The sequence below is a fragment of the Papio anubis genome, chromosome 8, assembly GCF_008728515.1.
Source record: "Papio anubis isolate 15944 chromosome 8, Panubis1.0, whole genome shotgun sequence".
In the NCBI taxonomy this organism is placed as follows: Eukaryota; Metazoa; Chordata; class Mammalia; order Primates; family Cercopithecidae; genus Papio; species Papio anubis.
In genome coordinates, this window is record NC_044983.1 from 126,662,834 (window position 1) to 126,688,942 (window position 26,109).

General features: G+C 38.4%; 1 long non-coding RNA gene across 1 annotated transcript in view; it reads right to left on the reverse strand.

Moving 5' to 3' along the window:
- Window positions 1–26,109, reverse strand: part of LOC116276413 — a 134,652-nt gene that overhangs the window by 25,982 nt on the left and 82,561 nt on the right. The window contains exon 2 of the long non-coding RNA XR_004185941.1: window positions 2,429–2,578. This is a non-coding gene — a long non-coding RNA (uncharacterized LOC116276413). The remainder of the gene's footprint in view (window positions 1–2,428; window positions 2,579–26,109) is intronic.

The following is a 26,109-nucleotide window of genomic DNA, read 5'->3' on the forward strand; positions in this document are numbered from 1 at the left end:
AGGCTGGAGTGCAGTGGTGCGATCTCAGCTCACTGCAAGCTCCGCCTCCCGGGTTCGCACCATTGTCCTGCCTCAGCCTCCCGAGTAGCTGGGACTGCAGGCACCCGCCACCACGCCCGGCTAATTTTTTGTATTTTTGGTAGAGACAGGGTTTCACTGGGTCAGCCAGGATGGTCTCGATCTCCTGACCTTGTGATCCACCCACCTCAGCCACCCAAAGTGCTGGGATTACAGGCGTGAGCCACCGCACCTGGCCCCTGTTTTGCTTTTAGACCACATAACCAGTTAGCATCTGGTCCCTATTTCATCACAGCCTGATAAGAGTCTCCCAGAAGACCCAGGACTTTTCTTACACAGAACTATATGCATGTATATTTCTTTGTGAGATTTTGTTTAATAATTTTTTCTCACTTGGCATTAAGCTATTTGAGGGCAGAAACTATCTCTATTTTTATTTCTACACTGTATTTTTGGCAAATAAAAAGCCTAACACATGGCACTCAGTAACTACTTACTGTCTGAGTGAACTCACAAGAGGTTAATTTCAAGCTTGGTAAACAATCTTCTCTCTTGCTCTGTGCCTCACTTTTTTATCAAAGCATAGTCTGCCCTGAAAGGTTTGTTTTTACTAATCTATGTTATTTTTTAATGACCTGAACCCTACAGATACTTATTCATTTCATTGATTTATTAAATTTAACATATGCATATTGAGGGCAAAATGTGTTCTTGGTATAATAGGAAATAATGTATACTTTTTTTTCATTCTCTGCTCATTTAAAACCATTTAACTAGAATATGAAAGCAGTCATACGTACATGTGTAATTACATGAGTAATTATAGTGGGTTCCTTAGTGACACAGAAATGTATTTCTCTCTTGAAATACATAGAGGAAAATTAATATAGACAGGACAAAATGGAAGGGAGCAGCAATATTAAATAAGAGCAATTTCACAAGGTATTTTCCAGATAAGCATACATTATTGGCCTTGATTTATTTTAAGTGTGTGTACTTTGAGGAAATTGAGATGAATATAGATGAAATGCTAAGCTAGCCGATGAATCTTTTAGAAAATGGAATTAGCAATGCTATGCAATCTGTCTTTAAAAATTATTAATCTTGGATGGCTTTCAGAGTTCATGGCTTGTGTAACTGCCTGTGATCTTTCCAGAAATCATTTATATGACCTTGGGTATATCCCTTTTTTTTGTTGTTGTGTCTTGGTTTCCATATTTTTAAGATTAGAAAGTTGAATGATCAGTTAGATTTCTTCCAACTCCCTTATTCTTTACTTGTATTTTTCCCCCTTACATATTTTGAAAACTTATTTTGGCCTTCAGTGGCTTCTGTGACTCAACCTTCTTGTTCTGCTGGCATTGAGTCTAGACCCTGGCAGTGCTATGGGGAATGTGACATTGGTGTCACCTGAATGCTGACCAGTCCAGCTTTATTGGTGGCACTATGACGTATCATTCATCTTGGTCACAGAAATTAATGAGTTGAGGGCGTTTTCATAATCAGACTCATTCTAAAGTAGTTTAATCCAAGTTAAATGGTAAAGCTTTGTATTACTTCAATCAGGCTTGGGGGTAAGTATATCCTGTTCAGTTGCCATACAGAATGAAACGTTGAAGGAAAGATGTTAAATGGTGATATGATATTTAGTCTATTGAAGTTGTAATGAAAGTGGTAATAAGTAAGCATGATTGAACCAAAGAGTGTCACAGGGATCACTCAGCTACACCTTTGGGGAAATCTCAGGCTGCAGACAATGATGAGGCATCACACCACCTCCCATGAATGGTCTCCAGAAATGTGTGAAAATACCCTTTCTGGCAAGTGTGGAAGTGTGTGCCAACAGTGACGAGAGGCTGTCTTCTCTACCTCTATTATACCTCTAAATCCAAGAATGCAGACCCTGAAAAGCTTCAGGAGAACTTAAATATTTCTTCAAGATGCCCCCAAGGACTCTATCCAAGACTTTTCATGTGCAGTAGTTCACGTAGCCTAAGGATACCTAGAGCATGGTGACTAAGAATGAGCTGAGGTTAGACTGCCTGGTTCCACAGTAGGGTAGGTTTACCGGTAATCAAAAGCACCGTGTAATCAAAAGCATTGATATTTTTACAGCAAAAACTTTCACAATAGGTGAAAACAAGATAAATGATAAACAGTTTCATATAAACTCAGGCTTAGTTTTTCTGCCAAAAGGATTAGCACCAACCTAATACAAAACAAAACAAAATGCCAAAACAAGCAAGATGGAAAGCTCTTAAAACAAGCTCTGTCTTACGTGAAATGCTGCATTGCAATAGCTCTTATCACTGTCATTACTTTTATTATTACAGAAATGGGACTCAGAGAACTTAATTAACATCCTCCTGGCCACAAATCTTGTATGTGGCCAGCTAGAATCCATACTCACATCTCTTGGACTTCAAAGTTCACCTTCTTCTTACTGCACCACAAAGCTTTCCTTGTTCCAATTGCATTATCAGTGAAATGAAATTCAAATTCAAAACGATTCAGTTAGAATTTAGGTTTTCCTGTTTTGGAGCAGGGAGGACACCTGAATCTGTAAAGTAAGAGATATTTTCATTGGTTAATTTAATTAAAAACACTAGATACACAACAAAATCAATTACATTTTTGCATACTAACAATGAATGTGGAAAGCAAAATTATAAAGGTCATGCAATTTATAAGCACTCCAAAGAAAATGACATACTTAGGAATAAACTTAAAACATTTACAGTCTTTATGCTGAAAATTATAAGATGTTAAATATATTAAGGAAGACCTAAATAAATGAAGAGCTATTGTGTCATGAACTGAGAAACCTAAACATGGTAAAGATGTCAGTTCTCCACAAATTGATCCGTAGGTTTAGTGCAATTGTATACAAAAACATGCTTACTCTAAAATTCATATGGAAGGGCATATGCTTAAGGATAGCTTATAAACCATCCTGACAAAAAAAGGTTGAAGTGGAAACAATCACTCTACTGAATATGAAGACCTACTATATGGCTATTGTCATTAGACTGGTTTTGGCAGAGGAACAGACACAAAGACCAAAGGAAGAGAACAGAGAACCTAGAAATAGATCCACACAAAGACACACAACTAATTTTTGACAGTCATGCAAAGGAAATTCAATGAAAGAAACACAGCCACTTCACAAATAGTGCTGGGGCAATTGGGCATCCACATAATAATCATAATCTACTCGTAAACATCCATTTATACAAAAATGAGCTCAAAATTCATCATGGAATTAAATGTAAAGACATAAAATTGTAAAACTTCAAAGAAAATAAATGAGAGAATTCTTTTGTATCTATGACTAGGCAAAGTTCTCAGATTTGACCAAAAGCATGATAGATAAAAAGAAAAATTAATAAGATGTTTTCATCAAAATTCAAAATTTTTCTTCAGCAAAAGCCAATATCAAAGAAATGAAAGACAAGCGGCAATTTAAGGGAACATATTTGCAAATCAAATAACCAACAAAAGACTAAGAGCTAAAATAAATTTAAAATTCTCAAAACTCAATGATAAAGAAAAACGAGCATTCAAATTAAATCATGAGCAAAGGACATGGAAAAGCATTTTACTGAAGACGATATACAGATAGCGAAAAAAAGAAAGCACTTGAAAAGATTTTCAATGTCATTAGCCATTAATCACATGCAAATTAAAACCGAAATGAGTTCTTACTCTACATCTATAAGAATAAAGTAAAAAACATTGACAACACCAAATGATGAAGAGGGTGTGGAGAAATAGGATCAGTCATACTGTACCAGTGGGAGTCCCAAATGTTATAGCCCCTCTGGAAAACATTTCTGTAGTTTCTTATATAACTTCTGTAGTTTTTTATGTCACTAAGCATGCAACTACCATACATCCCAACAACTGCATTCGTGAGCATTTATCCCAGAGAAATTAAAAATGTGGTCACACAAAAGCTTGTCCATGAATGTTCATAGAAGATTTTTCCTTAATTGTCAAAAACTGGACACAAGCCACCCAGATGTCTTTCAGACAATGAATGGTTGAACAAACTGTGGTAAACCTGTACCATGGAATACTAATTAGCAATAAAAAGTACAAACTATTAATGCAGCGACTTTGATGGATTCCAGGGGTTTATGCTAAGTTTAAAAAAGCCCATCCCAAAAGTTCACAAACTGTGTAAATCCACTTATATAGTAGTCTCAAAATGACAAATATAGAAATGGAGAGCATACTGGTCTTCACCAGGGCTCAGGAATTGGGGGAGGCAGGGTGGAGGTGACAGCAGCTATAAAAAGGCAACATAAGAATATTGTGGTGGTGGAACTTTTCTGTTGTAGGTGATGGAACTTTTCTGTTGTAGTGACTATAAATTTCAATTCCTGATTGTGATATTGTACTATAGTTTTATAACATTATTTCTTGCAACTGCATGTGAATCATAATAATCTCAAAATTAAACATTTAATTAAAAACTACTATATACTGGATATTGTCTTCTCTCCCAAACACTTAGATTTAAACTAATGTACTTTTTGAAAGTTTTAATCAATTTATTCTTCTTTTTAAATTAAACTTTCCTATTATAATTGTAAATGGAAACAATTAATACAATAGAAGGAAAGGATTTAAAACAATGCCTTTTCGTATCACATTTCAGCAGTCATCTCATTCACTTTCTTGTGTATTTCCCAGAATACACACACTCTTACTTACGTACATCAAACATATACACAGAATAATTCATATTTGCATCTCACTTTTTGATGGCCACCTGGTATTAAGTGCCTTGTATGCCCCGTGATTTAATTTATTGTTCCTGTTTTGATCAACATCCTTTTTCTTCAGTTGCATTTTATTTTATTATTTTATTTTATTTTTTAGTATTAGTATCCTTTACGAGTTGTTATATGAATCTGTGATGTGTCAAAATTTATAAAACACTCCAAAACATCAATTTTATATAAATAAAATAAAATAAAACTTAAAAATGCAACGTTGAATCATCTTGTAGCTTCACCTGTTTTAGACTTGTGAAACTTCTCTGCAGAATAAATTTGTGGAAAAAGAATTCTTGGAAAATTAATTTGTACATTTTTAGTTTTGATGGTGGACCTCAAAATTTAACCTTCAAAAAAGGTAAACCAAGTTACTTTCCCACAAAACTATAGAAGACCTAGAATGAACATCTTCAAAAGCTTCTGTATTCGAGGCAGAGGGCTAAGGATTTTAGGGAAGTGTTGCATAGTAACTATTTTCTTCTCTGACTCTGCTAATAGATAACATGTAGGTGGACTACAGATTAAGCCTCATACATCATCAGTGACTAATGGGAGAAGAAAGATAGCTGATTATCGGTCACACAAATACACATTGTGCATTTGATCACTATAAAAACATTGAAAACTGAATAATTTTATTTCCATTTATTATAAACTGAACTGTGCACCTTCTCCTCACCCCACCAAATTCATATGTTGAAGCACCAACCCTTAATGTGACTGTGTTTGGAGGGCATTTAAAGAGGTAATTAAAAATAAATGAGATTATAAGGATGGGGCTGAAATCCAATATTACCAATGTCATTATAAGAAGAGAAAGAGACACCAATGACCTCCCTCTCTTCACCTACACACTGATGAAATACTATGTGAGAAGATAATGAGAAGCAGGCCATATGCAAGCCTAGAATAAATCCCTCACCATCAACCAAATCTGCCAACACCTTGTTCATGGACTTTTAGCTTCCGAAGCTGTGACAAAATACATTTCTGTTGCTTAAGCCAAACCCAGTTTTTGATATTTTGATATGGTCACCCTAGATGACTAATATACCATTCTAAACTTGACAAAAGTGAGATCTAGAAATATTGAAACTTAAGTGGGTATACCCTTCTAGGTCTCTTTAAGTTAAGATCAAAAGGAAGATGGTACAGTAGGAAGCACAGGAATCTCTCTTTCCACCAAGACAACAATCACACTGGCAGAATCTGTCTGATATAACTACTTGGGAAATTTGTAGTGTATTGAAAGCTTGCAACTTCCAAGGGAAGCCTTGGACAGTAAGTTGTGTTAGCTTCATTCAGTTTCCACTCAGCACAGTGGCAGCTATGCCTCCCCCACCCATGCCCATTCTGGTGGCAGGCAGCTGTGCACAGATTTCTGGAGCAGCTTGCACACACATTGCAGGGGCCAGGGTGGGCAAAGAGGGCCCTATTCTCCAAATGCTCAAGATCTGTGCTCAAATTGCTGACTGCTGCTTCTGATCAAAGGGCTGCAGATACCGAGGCAGGCAGCCATTGTTGCCTTTCCTGCTCCAACTAAAATTACTTCCAGGGGATTAAAAGAGCCAGCACCTCTTTCCCATCTTCATTTTTCTCTTTATCTCTTTTTGGGAACCAGGCATTAAAAATTAGGACTTTAAGAAACAACTGCATATAGAGGAGAAGTTAGGAAGTGATTATGCATGCTCAGGGAAAGGTTCAGGCTCAGAAAAGTACTGAAAAGGCGTTAGATTTACTCCTCACACTGGCCATTGGCAAAGCCTACAATAATCAAAAAATAAATGAGAAGAATTACAAAATCCAGCAAATCCTGGGAAAGGGGAAGAATCTAACTTTCAGAGTTTTCATACTATGAGATTCAGGTGCTCAGTTTTCAAAAAAAATTAAAATGTACAAAAGTAACGAGGAAAGTATACTCCATTAAAACACACACACACACACACACACACACACACACACACACAATTAAACGGCAACAACAACAAAAAATTCAACAGAAACTGCCTCTGGAAAATCCTCACGGTACATCTACTAGACGCAAATTTTAAAACACCTGTCTTAAAAATTCTCACAGAACTAAAGGAATACATAAAGTCAACAAAATAATGTATGAACAAAATAGAAATATCAATAAAGAGATAGAAAACGTAAAAAGCAACAAAAAATACATTTTTGAGATGAAAATTACCGTAACTAAAATGAAAAATTTGCTAAAGAAATTTAAAGATAGATTTGAGCAGGCAGATGAAATAATCAGCTCACTTGATGAAAGGACGATGGAAATTATTGAGTCTGAAGTATAAAAAGATAAAGATGATGATAAGTAAACAAAGCCTAGGGGACATATGGGACACCATCAAGTAGACTAACACACACGTTGTGGGAATCCCAGAATAAGAAGAGATTAAAAAAAAAAGGGAAGAGAAAATATTATTTTAAATAATGGTAAAAAAAAAAAAACTTCCTACATTTGATAACAGACATGAATATAAACATCTAAGAAGTTCAAGTTCAACAGATTCCATGTAGATGACCTTAAAGAAACCCACATCAAGACACAGTATAGCCAAACTTCCAAAACACAAAAACAAAGAATATTGAAAGCAGCAAGAAGAGAGAAGTAGTTTGTCACATACAAGGGATCCTCAATAAGATCATCAGTAGATTTCTCATCAGAAACTCCAGAGGCCAGAAGGCAGTCAGTCAATATACTCAAAGTCGTGGCCAAATTATCCTTTATAAGTGAGGGAGAAATTAAGGCATTCCCAGATAAACAAAAGTTGCCACTAGACCTACCTTGCAAGAAATGCTTAAAGGAGTCCTGAAAGATGAAATGAAAGGACACTAAAAAATAACTTGAAGCCACCTAAAGAAATAAAGATCTCAATAAAGGTAATTATGCAAGCAATTATAAGAGCTAGTATTATTGTAAAAATGATTTTTATACTCCAGTTATTTTCTACATGATTTAGGAGACTAACACAATTTAAACAATGTTCATCTAAAAGCTAGTATTATTGGAAGTTTGGTTTGTAACTTCATGTTTTGGTTTCTACATATCTTAAGAGACTAATGCATGGTGGTTCTAGAAGTTTTTCAAAGAAGATGAGAGCCTTGAAGATGAGGAGCATAGTGACCTGCCATTGGAAGTTGACAATGATCAGTTGAGAGCAATCATCTTGACTGATCCTTTTATGAATACATGAGAAGTTGCTGAAGGACTCAACGTTGAGCATTCTACAGTCATTTGGCATTTGAAGCAAATTAGAAAGGTGAAAAAGCTCGATAAGTGGGTGCCTCATGAGCTGAGCAAAAATAAAAAAAAAAAATCATCATTTGAAGTGCCATTTTCTCTTACTCTACACAACAACAATGAACCAATTTTCAATCAGATTGTGATGTGTGACAAAAAGTGGATTTTATGTATGACAACTGGCAATGACCACCTCTGTGGCTGGTCTGGGAAGAAGTTTCAAAGCACTTCCCAAAGCAAAACTTGCACCAAAAAAAGGTCATGGTCACTGTTTGGTGGTCTGCTGCCGCTCTTATCCACTACAGCTTTCTGAATCTCAGTGAAACTATTACATCTGAGAAGTATGCTCAGTAATTCGACGAGATACACTGAAAACTGCAATGCCTGCAGCTGCCATTGGTCAACAGAAAGGGTCCAATTCTTCTTCATGACAGTGTCTGATGACACATTGCACAATCAAAGCTTCAAAAGTTGAATGAATTGGGCTACGATGTTTTGCCTCACCCATTATATTCACTTGATCTCTCACCAACTGACTACCACTTCTTCAAGCATCTCAACAACTTTTTGCTGGAAAATGCTTCCACAACCATCAGGATGTACAAAATGCTTTCCAAGAATTCACCAATTCCTGAAGCACGAATTTTTTATGCTACAGGAATAAACAAACTCATTTCTCATTGGCAAAAATATATTGATTGTAGTGGTTCCTATTTTTATTAATAAAGATGTGTTTGAGCCTAATTTTAATGATTTAAAATTCACAATCTGAAATGGCAATTACTTTTGCACCAACGTAATACTTACAGTGGAATCAATCCCAAGCATGGTTGGGTTAGGGTTAGGGTATCAAACCATGCCTGGGTTTAGGAATCAAAATAGGTAAAATCACTGAAAGTTTTACCCATGGTGTGCCTCAAACTAATTATGCAAAGTCACTCATTGCATGTCTGTTTCATTATTCATGGAATAGAAATAAAAATCCCTACCTCTTAAGGACATTGTGAGTTTTAAATGAGAGAATGTAGTCAAAAATACTGCACACATTTTAACATGTTTTGTAAATGTTAGGAAGCAAGCCTATTTTATCTACAGCCAAATGTATGAAAGTAGTGTTTAATAAAATCTTAAATAGACTGAAACCAAGTTAACCAGTTTCCTTAATTAGCAAGATAACATGCTTCTAATTTGCAAAGAAAAAAGAAAATCACAAGAAAATGAGCTGATATCTATCTCTTATTTTAAAAAAAAGTCTAAGAAATACCGTGGGGCCATATTAATTCAATTAGATCCCAAACATCTTATTTCCTTCTGACCTTGAAAATGAAAATTATCACTTATAATTCACGGGGCTAGTTTTTTTAATGAGATGGTGGGGCGGGGGGGTAGAGAGAGAGAGAGAGAGAGAGTGTGTGTGTGTGTGTGTGTGTTGGGTATGAGGGGAGACAGGGCTATTGGCATCCAGACACATCCTGCTAGTAAAGATTACTGTTGTCAGGATGTAGTTCGGGAGGTGGTGTAGGGGTCAGAAGAGAGAAGAAATTAAATAAGGGCAAAAGGCTCAGAAAGTTGCAGTAGCATACACTAACATCTGCTTACCATGTGCCACACAGGGCTCTTACGTAAATTCAATTCATCTGCAAAACGACACTGTGAAATAGAACCATTACTATTCCCATTTTACAGATAAGAAATTGAGGCACAAAAATGTTAGGTCACTTGCCAAAGATCGCACAGCTAAAAAGTGCTAGGGCCAGTAGTTCTACTCAGGCAGTCTAGCTCCAGGTACAGATCCAGGGGCATTATTCATATATTCTGCATTCTTCAAGATTTTTTTGAACATAGACTCTGACTTAGTGATAAATCTAAGGTGAGAACAAATATTGATTTGTCATGTACTATGTTCTAGAAACTTTCTATACTTTCTATTATTTCTTAATACTACCAGTTTTCCTAATTCTTCTCCTAATTGAGATGAGTTAAGAACATAAATTAAGGTCATCTTTTTTCCTTTCATTCCCATTGTGAAAATTAACTTGATGCTCAGAGGTTTATTGTGTTCCCCAAAGTCACATGGCTCATATGGTGAAAAGATAAAATTTGATCTCAGGTCTTTTTTACTTTATTTAATTCTCTTGGAATATGAAAACAAATATCCTAGTTATATAAGAAACAGATATTTTACCCAGCATTGATATAACAATTGTAATTTTTGGAGGATATACTTTGTATCCATTTGGGATCTCTGAGTAATAGACACCAAAATGGAATTAGATGTGCAAGAGGTATATTGGGGAAATGCCAGTAAAAAACAAATGGTGAAGAGGGAAAGAATAAGCAGAGGGACACTTCAGGGTGTGATGCAGATGTAGGATCTGTAAAAGGAGACAGGGAAATTAGGATGATTGGGTAGAAGAAGCCTCAAACTGCTGGGAAATTCTGAGAAAATCTTGGCCAGGCCAATGAAAATATCTCTAACGAAGCCTGACATTAGAGAAATCCCATGCTGAGTAGAAATGGTCCTGCTGAGTCATTGTCTGTGACCTAGGATCCACTCAGAGATCTCGTGGCATTGTTGTGAACATGGTGGCAGGTTTAAAGGTAGAACAAACGGTTGTCAACCAACTACATTTCTCACGGCAGTTCTCTTAAAGGAAAATCTGAGTGGTACATGTAATAGGCCACTTCAACTTCTTGTGTTCATGTACACACAAGAAGATAATGCATGGAGATAATTTGTTCACTGTGATATTTACCAATGTACTCTGAATGCAACTTTCCATCCCATTGGATTCCAGTGCTGAAACAGGAGTGAGGCTCCAGATGTAGAGGAGGGATGTCATTGGATTTGCCCTGGATAGTGTACAAGTTACCTGAAAACATACAAGGGAGGGAACAGTAGGAAAAGACAAAAAAAAAAAAAAATACTGTTGTGCTCAAGCATATTGAGTTTTAGGGAAAGCCAGCAGCTGGGCCATGTGGCTGAGCAGTTTTTCTATGTACTTATAGCTGGGGTACAGACAGGGAGGGTCTGGGCCATAACTCCATAAATCTATTAGTCATCTTGGTCCTGTTCCATTATCTGTTGGTGTTTAGTGAGGTTCTCTTAGTGAATGCTGGACTTCCAGGTTGCATCAAGAAGAAACACAGAAGCAAATTTGGTTGTGTATTTTAGAGGGGGGAGTAGTGGCCTTCTGGAGACCTACAGGGCAGAAGAACCAGAGAGAGAGAGAGAGAGAGAAACAAAGAGACAGAGAGCACTCAGAAAAGATGGAGAAATCCAGGAACATGTTCTTGTTACTTATATAACTCTTCCTTCTCATTCATTCATTAAAAAACAATGTTTTTGGTCCCATATTGTCCTCAAATCGGTATGTGAGGCCCTGTAGATACAACCATAAACAAGAAATATTACCTATTGGCCGGGGGGACCAGTGGCTCATGCCTGTAATCCCCACACTTTGGGAGGCTGAGGCAGGCAGATTACTTGAGGTCAGGAGTTCAAAAACCAGCCTGGCCAATATGGTGAACTTCCCATCTCTACTAAGAATACAAAAGAATTAGCCAGGCATGGTGGCATGTGCCTGTAATCCCAGCTACTCAGGAGGCTGAGGCAGGATAATCGCTTGAACCAGGGAGGCAGAGGTTGCAGTAAGCTGAGATCACACTACTGCACCGCAGCCTGGCCTACGGAGTAAGACTCCATCTCTAAAAAGAAGAAGAATAAATATTGCCTATTCTTCAGGAGCTTATAGGTCAGTCAAATCTTCCAAAACCATGGAGGGATTCATGTCTTGTTTTAGGGAAGGAGTCTTTGTACTTGTGGAATTCTTTGAGGAAGGACAAAGTGATGGAGGAGATGCAGCAGTTTTGTCAGTTACCATTATTCCTCTGCATTGTTCATGAAAGGTGACAGAGAATCTGTGTGCAAACATCTTAACTCAGAATATGACCTTCTGCCTTCAAAATAAAAAAAAAAAAAAGAAAAGATTATTAGAACCACCCAGACAAGGAAAATTTTTGTTATAGGATCCCCAACAAAGTTACAGAATTTTCATTCCCTCTCCCTTTCTCTCTCTCTCTCCTCTCTCTACTCACCCTACCCTCTTCACATTTGCTTCTTTTCTGATTAATTGTAGAAATGATATTGGACTGGGAAATAGAAGGTCTAGAATTGGATCCCAGATTCTCCTCTGCTGAAAAGTAACTTTACTTTTTTGACCCTCAAACGGAATCTCATCATTGTAAAATACCTCTTCACATAATTGAAACTGTTTACAACATATCTGACATGTAACAAGTACCCAGTAAATATCACTCCCTTCTCTCCCTGTTCCCTCCTTTCTTACTTTTTTCCTGTATTGTTTTCTTAGACATGTTTCCAAGGTAAAGTTCAATAATTTTAATGCCATGCGTTATTCCTACAAGACATTCAGGTACAAATGCTTGAGGGAAGGTTCTAGTTAAAAGCCTGGATTCATACATCAAAGCTCACACATGCAAAATTGGGCATAGATTGAGTGGTACTTAAGTGAGTAAGCATAAGTATAAACCACAGGTAAGATCTACATAACAACTGACAGTAAGTGTCTGCTTCCTGTACCTGTAATTGTTTTTACGCAGCCTGGAGTGAGACTGAAGCCAATGATAAATAGTACCTGCACAGTTTTCTGATGCAAACTTTTGGCTCATACCTCAAACATTTGTGATAAATAAAGTTTGGTTCATTTTTCTTCAGTGTCATATTTTTTTTTTCAGATATTAGAATTTTAATTGCAGAATAAAGGCTATATATAAAATATGTATGATAATATAGAATTTTTTTTTTAAATTTATTTATTATTATTATACTTTAAGTTGTAGGGTACATGTGCATAACGTGCAGGTTTGTTACATATGTATACTTGTGCCATGTTGGTCTGCTGCACCCATCAACTCGTCATTTACATCAGGTATAACTCCCAATGCAATCCCTCCCCCCTCCCCCCTCCCCATGATAGGCCCCGGTGTGTGATGTTCCCCTTCCTGAGTCCAAGTGATCTCATTGTTCAGTTCCCACCTATGAGTGAGAACATGCGGTGTTTGGTTTTCTGTTCTTGTGATAGTTTGCTAAGAATGATGGTTTCCAGCTGCATCCATGTCCCTACAAAGGATGCAAACTCATCCTTTTTTATGGCTGCATAGTATTCCATGGTGTATATGTGCCACATTTTCTTAATCCAATCTGTCACTGATGGACATTTGGGTTGATTCCAAGTCTTTGCTATTGTGAATAGTGCTGCAATAAACATACGTGTGCATGTGTCTTTATAGCAGCATAATTTATAATCCTTTGGGTATATCCCCAGTAATGGGATGGCGGCAGCAAAAGCTAAAATTGACAAATGGGATCTAATTAAACTAAAGAGCTTCTGCACAGCAAAAGAAACTACCATCAGAGTGAAGAGGCAACCTACAGAATGGGAGAAAATTTTTGCAATCTACTCATCTGACAAAGGGCTAATATCCAGAACCTACAAAGAACTCAAACAAATTTACAAGAAAAAAACAAACAACCCCATCAAAAAGTGGGCAAAGGATATGAACAGACATTTCTCAAAAGAAGACATTCATACAGCCAACAGACATATGAAAAAATGCTCATCATCACTGGCCATCAGAGAAATGCAAATCAAAACCACAATGAGATACCATCTCACACCAGTTAGAATGGCGATCATTAAAAAGTCAGGAAACAACAGGTGCTGGAGGGGATGTGGAGAAATAGGAACACTTTTACACTGTTGGTGGGATTGTAAACTAGTTCAACCATTATGGAAAACAGTATGGCGATTCCTCAAGGATCTAGAACTAGATGTACCATATGATTCAGTGTCATATTTTTACCGGCGGGTCTTCGTTCTTAGAGCTCCCAAGATGGTGGTGGGCCCGCTCCCAAGATGGCAGCAAGCCTTTTGTTCTCTTACCTGGGGTTCTTGGCCTCACAGATTCCAAGGAATGAAACCCTGGGCCATGTGTTGAGTGTTATAGCTCTGTTAGAAGCTGTGGGTCATGGAAGAGAACCAGCGACTAGTATTCAGCTCGATTAGGATGAACCCAGGCACTTAGCCACACAGGAACAATGGCAAGCCTCTAGTCCAATGGGGAGTGGCAATGGGAGCCTCCTTGGATCAGAAGTGCAGTGGACACCCTGCCGGATCTGGAGACATGGAAGTCAGCAGCAGGTCTGCGACAACAGTGATCAGGAGTGGTGGACGGCGAGCAAAAGCTCAGCTCGAGCCAGAACAAACACGGACCAGAAGAATGTGCAGCTGCAAGATTTAATAGAGTGAAAACAGAGCTCCCATACAATGGGAGGGGACCCAAAGCGGGTTGCCTGATCTGGCTCGAATGCCTGGGTTTATATCCCGATCATTGTCCCTCCCCCTGTGCTCTCAGGTGATAGATAATTGACTATTTCTTTACCTCCTGCTTTTAGCCTAATTGGTATTTTAGTGAGCTCTTTTTACTATCTGGTTGGGTGTGAGCTGAGTTACAAGCCCCATGTTTAAAGGTGGATGCGGTAACCTTCCTCAGCTAGGCTTAGGAATTCTTAGTCAGCCTAGGAAATCCAGCTAGTCCTGTCTTTCAATATGAATCTATGTATAAAGCCTTCAGTTCTCATGAGTCACTAGGACTGTATGGATCTCCTAGGTCAGCAGCACTCCTGGTGATCTCTGGAAAGCCTACTATTCCTTCTTCTTTCAAAATTATTTCATTTCTCAGCCAGGCACAGTGGCTCATGCCTGTAAGCCCGGTACTTTGGGAGGCTGAGGTGGGCAGATTACTTGAGGCCAGGAGTTTGAGACCAATCTGACCAACATGGCAAAACCCAGACTCACTAAAAATACAAAAAATTAGCCAGGCATGGTGGTGTGTGCCTGTAATTCCAGCTACTCGGGAGTCTGAGGCAAGACAATCACTTGAACCTGGGAGGCAAAGGTTGCAGTGAGCTGAGATTACACCACCACACTCCAGCCTGGGTGACGAATTGAGACTGTCTCAAAAAAAAAAAAAAAAAAATTATCTCATGTCTTGACTCCCTGGTGCCTGATAAAGCTTTCTGTTTCTCTATTGCTATCATGGAAGCTGTGTTTTCTTGTCCCTTTTTAATGCAATTGCGAGGATACTTCTAGGCTTTTCTTTCGACTCACATGCTCATAAAGAGAATTCGGCTTGGCAAGGCTGATAGCCACAGACCCATAAAAACCCCTATTTCCATCACACCTCCTTCCAACATCCTGAAGGCTGAGGACTAGACTTGAAAAAAGAACCACTTTCATTCAGTTTAATAATTCACCAAATATATACTGAAGGTCTACCATATGCCACATTCTATATATGCCACATTCTATATGCTCTAATGATAGAGAATAATTAACAAGTCATGCACTAATTCAATATCATAAATACAAGAAGCTATAAGAGGACAAAAGAACAAGAATCTAGTCATTGTTGAGAGGTGAAGAAAGTTAGTAAGAGCAGGTGATATTTGAGCTGTCTTAAAAAGATACAAATGAGTTTGTCAGTCTGACAAAGATGGTGAGAAAATGAATTCTAAACAGAGGAGGAATTATGTAACAACATTAAAAAGGCAAAAACACAGCATTTTTGAAAAATAATTAAGGCTAGAGTCAGGAAAGTAAGAAATAAGGTTTTCAAGATAGCAGAAATGATGAAAAATGTCCAGATTTTGTAATGCTCTGCTAGTTTGCCTTTATTCTATAGGCTCTGAGAACCACTGAAGGCCTCTTAACTGGTGCATGCATGAATGATCATATTTGTATTTTGAAAAAATCTCTCAAATGGCAAGGAATAAAGATTCTTAGACGACAAGTACAGAAGTAAATAAATGAGTTAAGTAGTCACTGTAAATAATGCAGGTCACTGACAATAAAGATAGCCAGGGAGTTGAAGTGAAAGGATTCTGTGGTGGATAAACAGGGAGTTAAGGAAAAGTGATTATTTGAGAACAAAGCTCATATTTCTTAAAGTGCTTGGGGAAAGCTCTTAATACCAAGACAACATTTAGGCTGATAGTTCTTGAAATGCTAAGACAAGCTGAAATAACCAACATTTATTCAATACTCACTATGGGTCAAACGCTATTGTCACATGTACTTGCATGTACTATAAGTAATTACAATTGTGATGAACACATAGAAGCAGAAAGTAGAATGAGTATTTGGAGCAAAGATATTGAATATGATTTCAGGAATCTTTGATATTGGGGTATGATATTCATCTTAAATTAACCATTATGTATTGGGCTTTCATTACCTGTGAAGCTCCTGAAGACAAGGAGAAAATACCCAAAAATTAAGCAATTCACTTGTCCACTTACCAAGCCTCCATTCTGAGTTATTAAGTTATACCAAGAAGATTCCTAGGAGTGTTTCTGTGTGGTGAAGATAGCAAACAAATAGGTCGGTGAGGATCCAATTTATCACAACCAGAATCAGGAGACACTGAGAGAAGCTTGTTGTAAGGTCCATGGGTGCTGTGAGTTGCCTCAGGGGTTATGAATTCTATGCCCACCGACATAATACAGTTCCTGAGCACCTGCTTTATGCCTGGAACTGCGCTGAGTGCTCTGTATGATCTCATAATAAACCTTCAAGGTAAGGAAAAATTCTTCCATCTTACTGGTAAAGAAACTGAAGCTAAGAGATAAATGACTTTCCCAATACCTTACTGGAAGTCGATGGGGGCCAGAGTTCACTTCAATGCCTGTTTCCAGACTCCATATTCTTTCCAGAACCCTATGTTGGCTTTATCAACAGTTCAAGAGAGCTCAATGTTGCAAATATTGATGAAACATTCTCTTGTGCCAAGCGTTGTGTAAGGTTTTTAGGACTCCTGACCCTGAGAAGCAAATAGAATAGAAAGAGCAACAGACATAAGCAGCAATTCAATGCAAAGAAGTGAGTAGAATGCCTGGAAGTGAAGAGGGTGGTTTGGAAATACGAACTTAAGCTGGAGTTCCAGAAAGATTTTCTGCAGCATATGATGCCTTGGCTGACTCTAGGGAGGATCACTGAGATTTAGTAAGAAAAGGAAGGTGGGTGAGGCAGGAAGTAAGTGGCTGGAGATGAGGTGAATCTTGAAGAAGAGCCTAGACCAGCTCATACAGAGGCCATGTGAGGGGTGAAGGTCATGGAGAGATTGAATGCTTCACTAACTCCATCTTTATCTTTGGCAATGATTAGCCCTTAATGTGTTTCAAGTGAGATTTTTATGTTAGATCATTTAGCATGCATTCGGAATAATGGATTTTAAGAACTTAAAGGATGAGTGGAATGCAAATGATGAGAATGGAGACAGAAAAACTGGCCAGCAGGCATGACAGACAGCATTTATCTCTCTCCTGTGTCCATTCATCCCTATTTTGGATAAATCTACTCTAATTGTATTCTAAAGAACCACCTCCTCTTTAACTCCCAGTCCATGTGCTTCCACTGGCAGTGATTTCCCATCAAACCTTAGGGGTGGGCATGTGACTCTGTTTTGGGCAATCAGAGCATTATGCTGTCTTAACTACAATGATTGTTTCAGGTATGGACACAGGACTAATTGGAAGTCTATGAGATGCAATGAGATTTCTACCAAAACTGCTGAGCAAGGCAGACACTTTTTCTATTGGGCATGAATCTAAGAGTGTACAGTCTTCTTGTAGGCAGCCTTCTTGTCACCATGCAGAGTCTGGGAATCAAAGCAACATGGATATGGCAGAGCCAAGAGAGATAAGCCCTGTTGTTCAATGCCTGTCAAGTCATACATAAGAACTATTCAGAAGATTTCTTCAGCTAATAAGTTTTACATTTGTTTAAGCCCAAATTGAAGTTGAAAGGTCTACTATCTGTGAAAAAAGAAAAATGCAAGAAAAAAAAAAATCCCATCTACAGAAGCCATCTGCAACAATCATGAGGTTTTCAAATATGATATCAGACTATATCACTTCTTTCTAGGCTGCCTCAATTTCCTTACCTATAAAATAGTTTTGGTTATATAACTTTTAAGGTGTTTCCCTGTCCAACACTGCATGCAGTGTTGAGTTTAATGCAGATACATTTTTTGCAGTCACATAAGCTGAAAATGCCTCCTCAACACCCATTTGCACTTCCCCAAAGTTGTCTTCGTTCATCCCTGAGCAGAGAACTTTCAATTTAGCCAAGACCCATTAGGGAGATTCATAGCTAAAGGGAAACTTTCAAATGACTTTCCCATCATCCTCCTTTCAGGAGAAGTTCATGAGAACCCAGAGCTGACTATACATCCTCTTCCCTTCACAGTAAGGAAGATTGTTACATGAAAAATTCATTAGTGCTTTGGGTCTCAAATGCTTAGTTCCCCTGCCACAGAGGGTTCATAACTCCCACTGAAAAGAGAGTGGATTTAATCTGCTCAGAAGAATTCACCTCTGAATACTCAATCTTGCCAAAGCATATACATTTGCTTCTTTGTGACATTCTCCATAGCATTACCTTCACTTTCCTTTTGTTTGTAGCAATAAGAACATGGAGTAGTTATTAACAGATGGTGCAAAATGGGGATTCATTTGAGTTATATGGCATCATCCACAGAGCGGAATTTAAAGTCATGAGCTTATATTTTCATGCATAGCAATAGTGCGGTGGGTTATATCTCCCTAGTGCATTTGGAAGCGAGAAAAAAACTATCTCCTTTATGATTCAGGCGTGATGCAAATCCTCCCTATACTTGCTTAATGCAGTCATGCCTCATAGTTTTCAGACAGCACATTCCATTTGATTCAATTCCTTCAGCATTACTGAGCTCTGTTTTAGATGCTGCAAATATAAACATGAAAAAGATGTGATTCCAGTCCTCATGAAACTCAAAATTTTGTAGTGGAGAGAGGCAAGTACACACATACTTAGAGTCCAGCATAGCAAGTGCAAGAAAAAGGGCCTGTGAAAGCACAGGCATTGTACAGAGAAGGGAATGATGAACTACAGTGGAAAGAACTGGAAGAAACAATACCTGGGACTGATTCTGAAAAATGAGGTGGAATAAATGAACATGGCAGAGGCTATTATTGTACTCCCAGGAGAGAGCCCAGCACATGCAAAGACACAGAGACATGATGCAGGTTAGCATTTTGCTGATGGTAAGTGGTTCATTGGCAGCAGGGTAAAGTGCCGAGAGGGGCTGTGATAGGAGAGGAGGCTGAAAAGACTCGAGTTCAGCAGGAGGAGAAATAGGAGGCAACTTTGATGCAATAGTCTAGAGAAAGGCCTGAACGACAGCAGTTGTGGTAGGAATGGGAACTGGAAGCATCAGAGACACATTAGGAAGTAGGGCTGGAAGGGCTGGGTGACTAATTAGTCTGTGGGGTTGGAGGTGATAGAGCAGGTAGAGCCAAAGAAGCCTTGTAGGTTTGCCTTAAAAAGCAGTCACACTTGCAACACGACTTCCTTGAGCACACATTTTCATCTGCTTTGGGCTCTGCAACCAACTCAGCAGGGCTCCTCTTTTTCTGTAGAATTGGCCCATCATCATTTCAGGAACTGCAATTTTCAAATAAAATATTTGAAGTGTAATTTTCAAATAAAATATTTGAAGTGTAATTTTCAAATGAAATATTCAGAAGCCCTCTTAACCTTACACCTCAACCAAGTTTCCTAAGTTTATTAAAATAAAATAGGTTTGCTAATTTTATTAAAACAGGTGAAAATTTCCATCCCCATCTGCCTAACTCCTGTATCTGTATGTTATTTTATTTGGAACTTGGGTGAGGAAGAGAGGAGTACTCCTCATAAGCTTCTTCCAACACCAAAACCCGAGTCCAGATTTCCTTTCTCAACCACACTCAGCCTTCTCTTCATTCACTTGTTTAAAGAATGAAAATGTTATTGAAGGAAAAATTGAGCTCTTTAGTACTGTTGTGTTTCCCCTTCTGCACTGGGCTCCCTGGCACACACCCTCTCATTTCCAAAGCATTCCATTCTCCTCTGACTTGGCTTAACTTCATACAGCACCCCTGAGTTTGTAGAATTCACTCTGTAATGAGCGACTTGGCTGGTGTTTCCTGTTCCTCAGCCAACCATCTCATAGATGTTTACTTGGAATGAATCTTTTCTCAATTTTCCACAATTAATAAGGTTTGGCCACATAGTGGGCATCAAAAATAAAAAGATTCCAAATTATTCCATTATTGTCTGAAGGAATTAAAATTACTTTCCAGCTGGGTGAAATGATTTCTGAGGGTTTTCTAGGAGGGTTTAGTTGAATATGTCTTGAAACTGATGATAAACATACTAAGCTTAATGATCATTCAATATGTCTTTAAACTTAAAACTACTTCTCCAACAGTGTCAAATTCATGCAACTCTTGACTATTGTAGAAAATAATCCAGAGATCCCTGCCAACACAATTCTATGCATTTAGACTTCTCTTGCTGTTTTTTACTCTATGGGCTTAAACCATAAAATTCAGATTTCTATCATCACAAGTTGACTGTTACCCAGTGCCCAAGGATTGGGGATTAAGTGAATATTTTCAGAGTTTCTAATATATACTTTATGTTTAGTTTGAAATACATTATCTTATTCAGTTTTCACATACATCTTTTAAAGGTAAAGAAAGCAAAGCTCTGAGAGGTTAGGTAACTTGCCTGAGATAGCACAAGCTAGTAAGTTGTAATGTAGTAACTGGGAACCAGGGCTTCAAAACCCATATTCTTTGCAAAAAATAAAATTCTGCCCTCAAAACAATTTTTTCTGGTCTAAAATGTGAAATGTGCAATGATGCAGTAATGGGTTTAAATTCTCATGAGGCCTCCATTGTAAATTGTGCATTATGAAATTAAATGTGGGCAACCATATAAATGAACAGGTTTTTATAGAAGGAATTAACATATTAGAGAAATGTAAGAGGAGTCAAATCACATTCAGTTATAAGCATGGAAAAAATTACCCATTCCATCTTTAGGAAAATGGTACCATTTTAGACAATTCAGGTCAAGTACATCTCTATATCCAAAACTGGAAAAAACCTTTTTATTATAATGAATTTGTTTATGGAACTTGAGGTACATCAGAGAAACATGCATAATATTTTATGTGTGTCAGCTCAGAGAAAGAGAGTGTAATCACTGCGTTTAAGTCAATAATGATAATGAAATTCTGTAGCATCTTTCTATGCCAATAAAAATAATGATTCCCTTGAACATATATATGGCTATTCATTTAATAAAGTACTTCCATTAATGTAGGTTTATTTGATCATCACAACAGTGCTAGCGGGAATTAACATCTTGCTTTTAGCAAAAACAAAATTGAGAGTTTTAGAGGTCAAATGCTCTATTCGGGCCACGGCAGGTAACCAGCAATACTGGAGTTGGTGTCTTGGGTTTTGACTCCTGAGCTCTCCCCTCTAGCACCTACTGCTTCCAGAAAATTAGTTTTCCAACTTATTCGACTCTTTAAAGAGCATCTGGACTCTGTTAGATCATTTTATAGTCCTAGAATGATGTGAGTTTCTGAAGTTGTCTGATGAATAACGTTTCTCTTCCCCACTCAGGTTCTAAACAGATTGATGAAGGAAAAAAGATACCTTGACCAATAAAGCACTAAACTCCCCCTTCATTACTGAAAAATACAGAGCTGGAGCATGTATCTTGGAGTGGGCCTGCTGTCTAAACTTCAGGATTAGACTAAACTACCCACAGGGTTATAGGTCACCTTCCATAGGGGCAGACATCCCAGACTGAGAAGAGTCTGCCCCTGAAGGAGGAGTGGTAGAATGTGATGTCAGAAAGCACACTTTCAGGGAGAAGAAGGGATGGGCTGAACTGATCACGCCCGATTTGACTTATGTTTCCCAAATTTACCAGTAAGTTAAATCCCTCTGCCTCCTTTGGGGAAGAAAGAGTAAAAGGGTAGAGCCTATTACAGCTGGTAAAGCTCCAAATCTTTATAAGAAATATCATACGTAGGGAGAAAGAAGCAAAGCCTAGCAGTCCTGTATGTTGTTCACTCATTCATTTTTTATTTATTTGCTTATTTATTTGAAACGGAGTCTCGCTCTGTCACCAGGCTGGAGTGCTGTGGCGCAATCTCGGGTCACTGCAACCTCTGACTCCCTGGTTCAAGCGATTCTCCTGCCTCAGCCTCCCTAGTAGCTGGGATTACAGGCACGAGCCACCATACCCAGTTAATTTTTGTATTTTTAGTAGCGACGGGGTTTCACCATGTTGGCCAGAACGGTCTTGATCTCCTGACCTTGTGATCCACCCGCCTTGGCCTCCCAGAGTGCTGCAATTACAGGCATGAGCCACCACGCTGGCCTCACTGGTTCATTCTTTTATTTATCTGTCCAGTGTTTACAGAGTGCTTCCACTGTGCCAGGCACTGGTGACACCGAGGCAAATGATGCCATGACGGTGCTTGTCTTCCAGGAGGTTAATTTCCAGTCAGGAATATAAACACTATTAACAAGTAAACAGTCAACCAGATGATCTCCTCAGCTAATACAGGCTATCAAACAAATGATGCCTGCTATTGTAGTAGAGTGACTGGGGAGGTGCCTGCTTAATCACCTTTCTCTTGTCCCTCAATGCCAGGTGGACAGGACAGCAGAATGGGCCCAGTGTGGTTGCATGTCATGTGTGAATCAATTTCTCCAAGCGTAAATTTTTCTTGTCCTCAGCTACCTCTCTTCACAACCTCCAATAATGAGGCTCATCCTGGTCCCCAGATACTGAGATTAAATTGTTAAACATTCAGATTCTCCGTACCCATGCTACATCCTCCCCACAGGAGTATCTGAGACCATGGTCCCAGAATCAGAATCTGCATTCTTGACAAGTTCCACAGCTAACACAGGTGATTCTTGGATCACATGTTGTACAGAGTTGCTCCAGGGATGTAAGCAGCTCCAACCCCAATTGGGCATCAAACCTTTTAAAGTAAAAGTGTCACCTTTTCATAGTTTTGATATTTGTGGAAATCCTGGCTCTGCAGCCGTGTAGCCTTTAGAATATTGCTCAAATTTGCTTTGCCTAAATTTTCTTTGCGTAAGTTTTGCCTAAGTTTCTTTGCCTAAGACCTTATCTCTCAAGATTGGTTTATCTATTAAAAAAATAATACTCATGAAATGGCCAAGTGACTAGAGTCTCATAGGTACATACAAATATGACATGTCAAAGAAGAAATGGATGAATATATTTATGGCATGCCTTCAAAACCTTGTTCCATTTATGGAGCCTTCTTTTATTTCTGTGCCCGAGTTTTTCTTAGTGACAGCCTAACATTCCAGAACTTCACGAACCAATGGCCCAGTTTTTGGACCCTAATCAAGGTCTCGACCTCAAACTAATCACTGACTCGGTTACCTGCTTACAGACGCCTCATGCCAGTACTAGCCAGGAGCCAGTATACCATCTCCCACTTGGTCAGTGTTGGCATCGCTTTTTGGGGAATGGCTTCTTAGAAGAACTTATACCATTTTCACAGTCTACATGCTGAAGTTTGAAAATGTATATATTCACTCTTGTAGCGTGTACACCATGAGGCTCAACGTTTTGCTCTTAGTGTTTGTTTGGCTTAGAAATATAACACCAGCACTCGGGGAACATCAGCGCCCAGAGGCAACTGTTTTCATTCTGTGTTGAAGGCTGTGCATGACTCGGGTCTTTGACCTGTGAGAAAATGCATAACAGAAAGCACTTGGTTCATCTGTCATGAAAATGGGTTGGAAAATGAAAAAAGAAAATCTTGGTCGGTGCCACAAAAAAATTTAAAAAGTTAAAAAAATACTTCAGAAAAGCACAGCGGCCAGAGTGCTAAAAAATGTGTGTTTTTAGAGTTCGAGAAAAGGATTTTAGGAAGAAGTTTTTGAGAAGAATAAACAACATAGTCCCTTTACCAAGAATGCTTTATCATCTAGGTCATGATCATTTTCTTACTGAATGTGTCCTTTATGTTTCCTCTCTAAAATCATTAATTAAACTTTATTTATTAAGAGTTGGTGAGGGGCCGGGCACAGTGGCTCACGCTTGTAATCCCAGCACTTTGGGAGGCTGAGGGGGGCGGATCACGAGGTCAGGAGATCGAGACCATCCTGGCCAATATGGTGAAACCCCGTCTCTATTAAAAATACAAAAAAATTAGCCGGACGTGGTGGCGGGCGCCTGTAGTCCCAGCTACTTGGGAGGCTGAGGCAGGAGAATGGCATGAACCCAGGAGGCGGAGCTTGCAGTGAGCTGAGATAGAGCCACTGCAGTCCGGCCTGGGCGACAGAGAGAGACTGTCTCAAAAAAAAAAAAAAAAAAAAAAAAAAAAGAGTTGGTGAGGTACAAAGACTAAGAAGACAGGTTCTGAAGAGAGAATACGAGTTAATTACAGAGAGACCTTGGGCAAGCCATTTATCCTGTACCAACATCAATTCTCTCATCTGTAAAAGGGGAGTCATAGTAAATAGGACACAAGGTCCTGGTTGCTTACAGGAGTAGATAGACATACAACAGTTGGCAGAGTGGCTTCTTCAGAGTGAGGGCTCAGTACGTGTTTGCTACCATCATAATCACCTGCTCTTCAATTCTTTGAGGTTGGGTTACACCCACTTCTCAGAGTCCCCTGGAGAGGGTAGATAGTAACATATTTCCTTCCGAGATAATTCAGGTTGATGACTAATTACATGTCATGTATCAGAAAGCTGCTTCCTGAGCTTCTGATATAAAAGACCACCTTTGCCTCCAATAGTCTCTCCTTACCCCTTACTTTTATTTATTTTTCCCCATAGCACTTGTCACTTGTCATCACATTATGTAATTATTTGTCTTTTTTCTGTATCCCCACCCATAAATGTGTAAGTTTCATGAAGGCAGGGACTTGTTTCAGTCACTGCTCTTTTTCCAGGGTCTGACTCGTGGTAAGCACTTAAAGAATATTTGAAAGTGAAGGAAAGAACAATCTGTGTGTCTTGAAGACACAAAAGGAATGGTAAGCACTGTTCATCATAGTTATATTATTATTTAACATGAAAGTAAAATTGGAATCAACTGGGGTAAGAATAGTAAGGGATACTTTTTTCTGCCTGCTCTCATTATCTGATCTTGGTACTTGTTTTGAGGTCACACATGGTACAGTCCCGTTTCATTGCTTTAGAAAGACTGCTACCTCCTTTATGCTGGAAACAAGAACCATCTCAACAGATATGCAAAATATGAGTAACCTCAAGAGGCAAAAGAGCTTCGTGATTGAGTATGCACATGCCAACACCAGATTGGCAGGTTTTGAATCCAATTTAGACACTTACCAGCACTGAGATCTTGACATACTCCAGTTTTCTTATCTGAAGAAATAACTATAATCAATAATTACTTTGTAGAAAGTTTTGTAAAGATTAAAGGAGATGTTGTATAAAAAGCATTTGGTACTATGACTAGTATATGTTAAGCACTCAATAACCTTTAGCTGATATTATTAATATTGTCTTCAAAGCACAAAGTCACATATCCTGGTAGTGGTGTAATGTGAAAGGCCAAGAGATCTAAACAAAGGGTGGTTTGGATCGTTTTTCTTGTCCATCAATTTTAAGATACATTTTTTAAGTCTTAACATGTCTAAAATTAGAATGGATTTTACAATTGCTTACAGTAAGGCAGCAGTCAAGACTCAGATCTTATTGCCTGTGTATATGTATCAAAACTTGCAGACGGGGTATCAACAGCTTGGAAACAAATTCCAGGAATAATAATAGAGCATCTTTGGAGAAATTCTGCATTTCCAACACAGGAATCACAGAGGATATTGTAAGGGAACAAAAAATATTCTAAAGACTTGGGTCTAAATGAGATTTTGAAAAATCAGGTATTATGAAGAAATTTTAGGAGAAACTTAACCAATACATTTCACTTTGTCTTTGCTTTTTATGTGTGCACATGAGTGGTAGCAGATGAAAATCTATTTCTTATAAGTATAAAAGTGATTGTTAAATAAGTATAACATAAAAATTTAAACAGTAAGAAAACATTGTTGTATCACTTA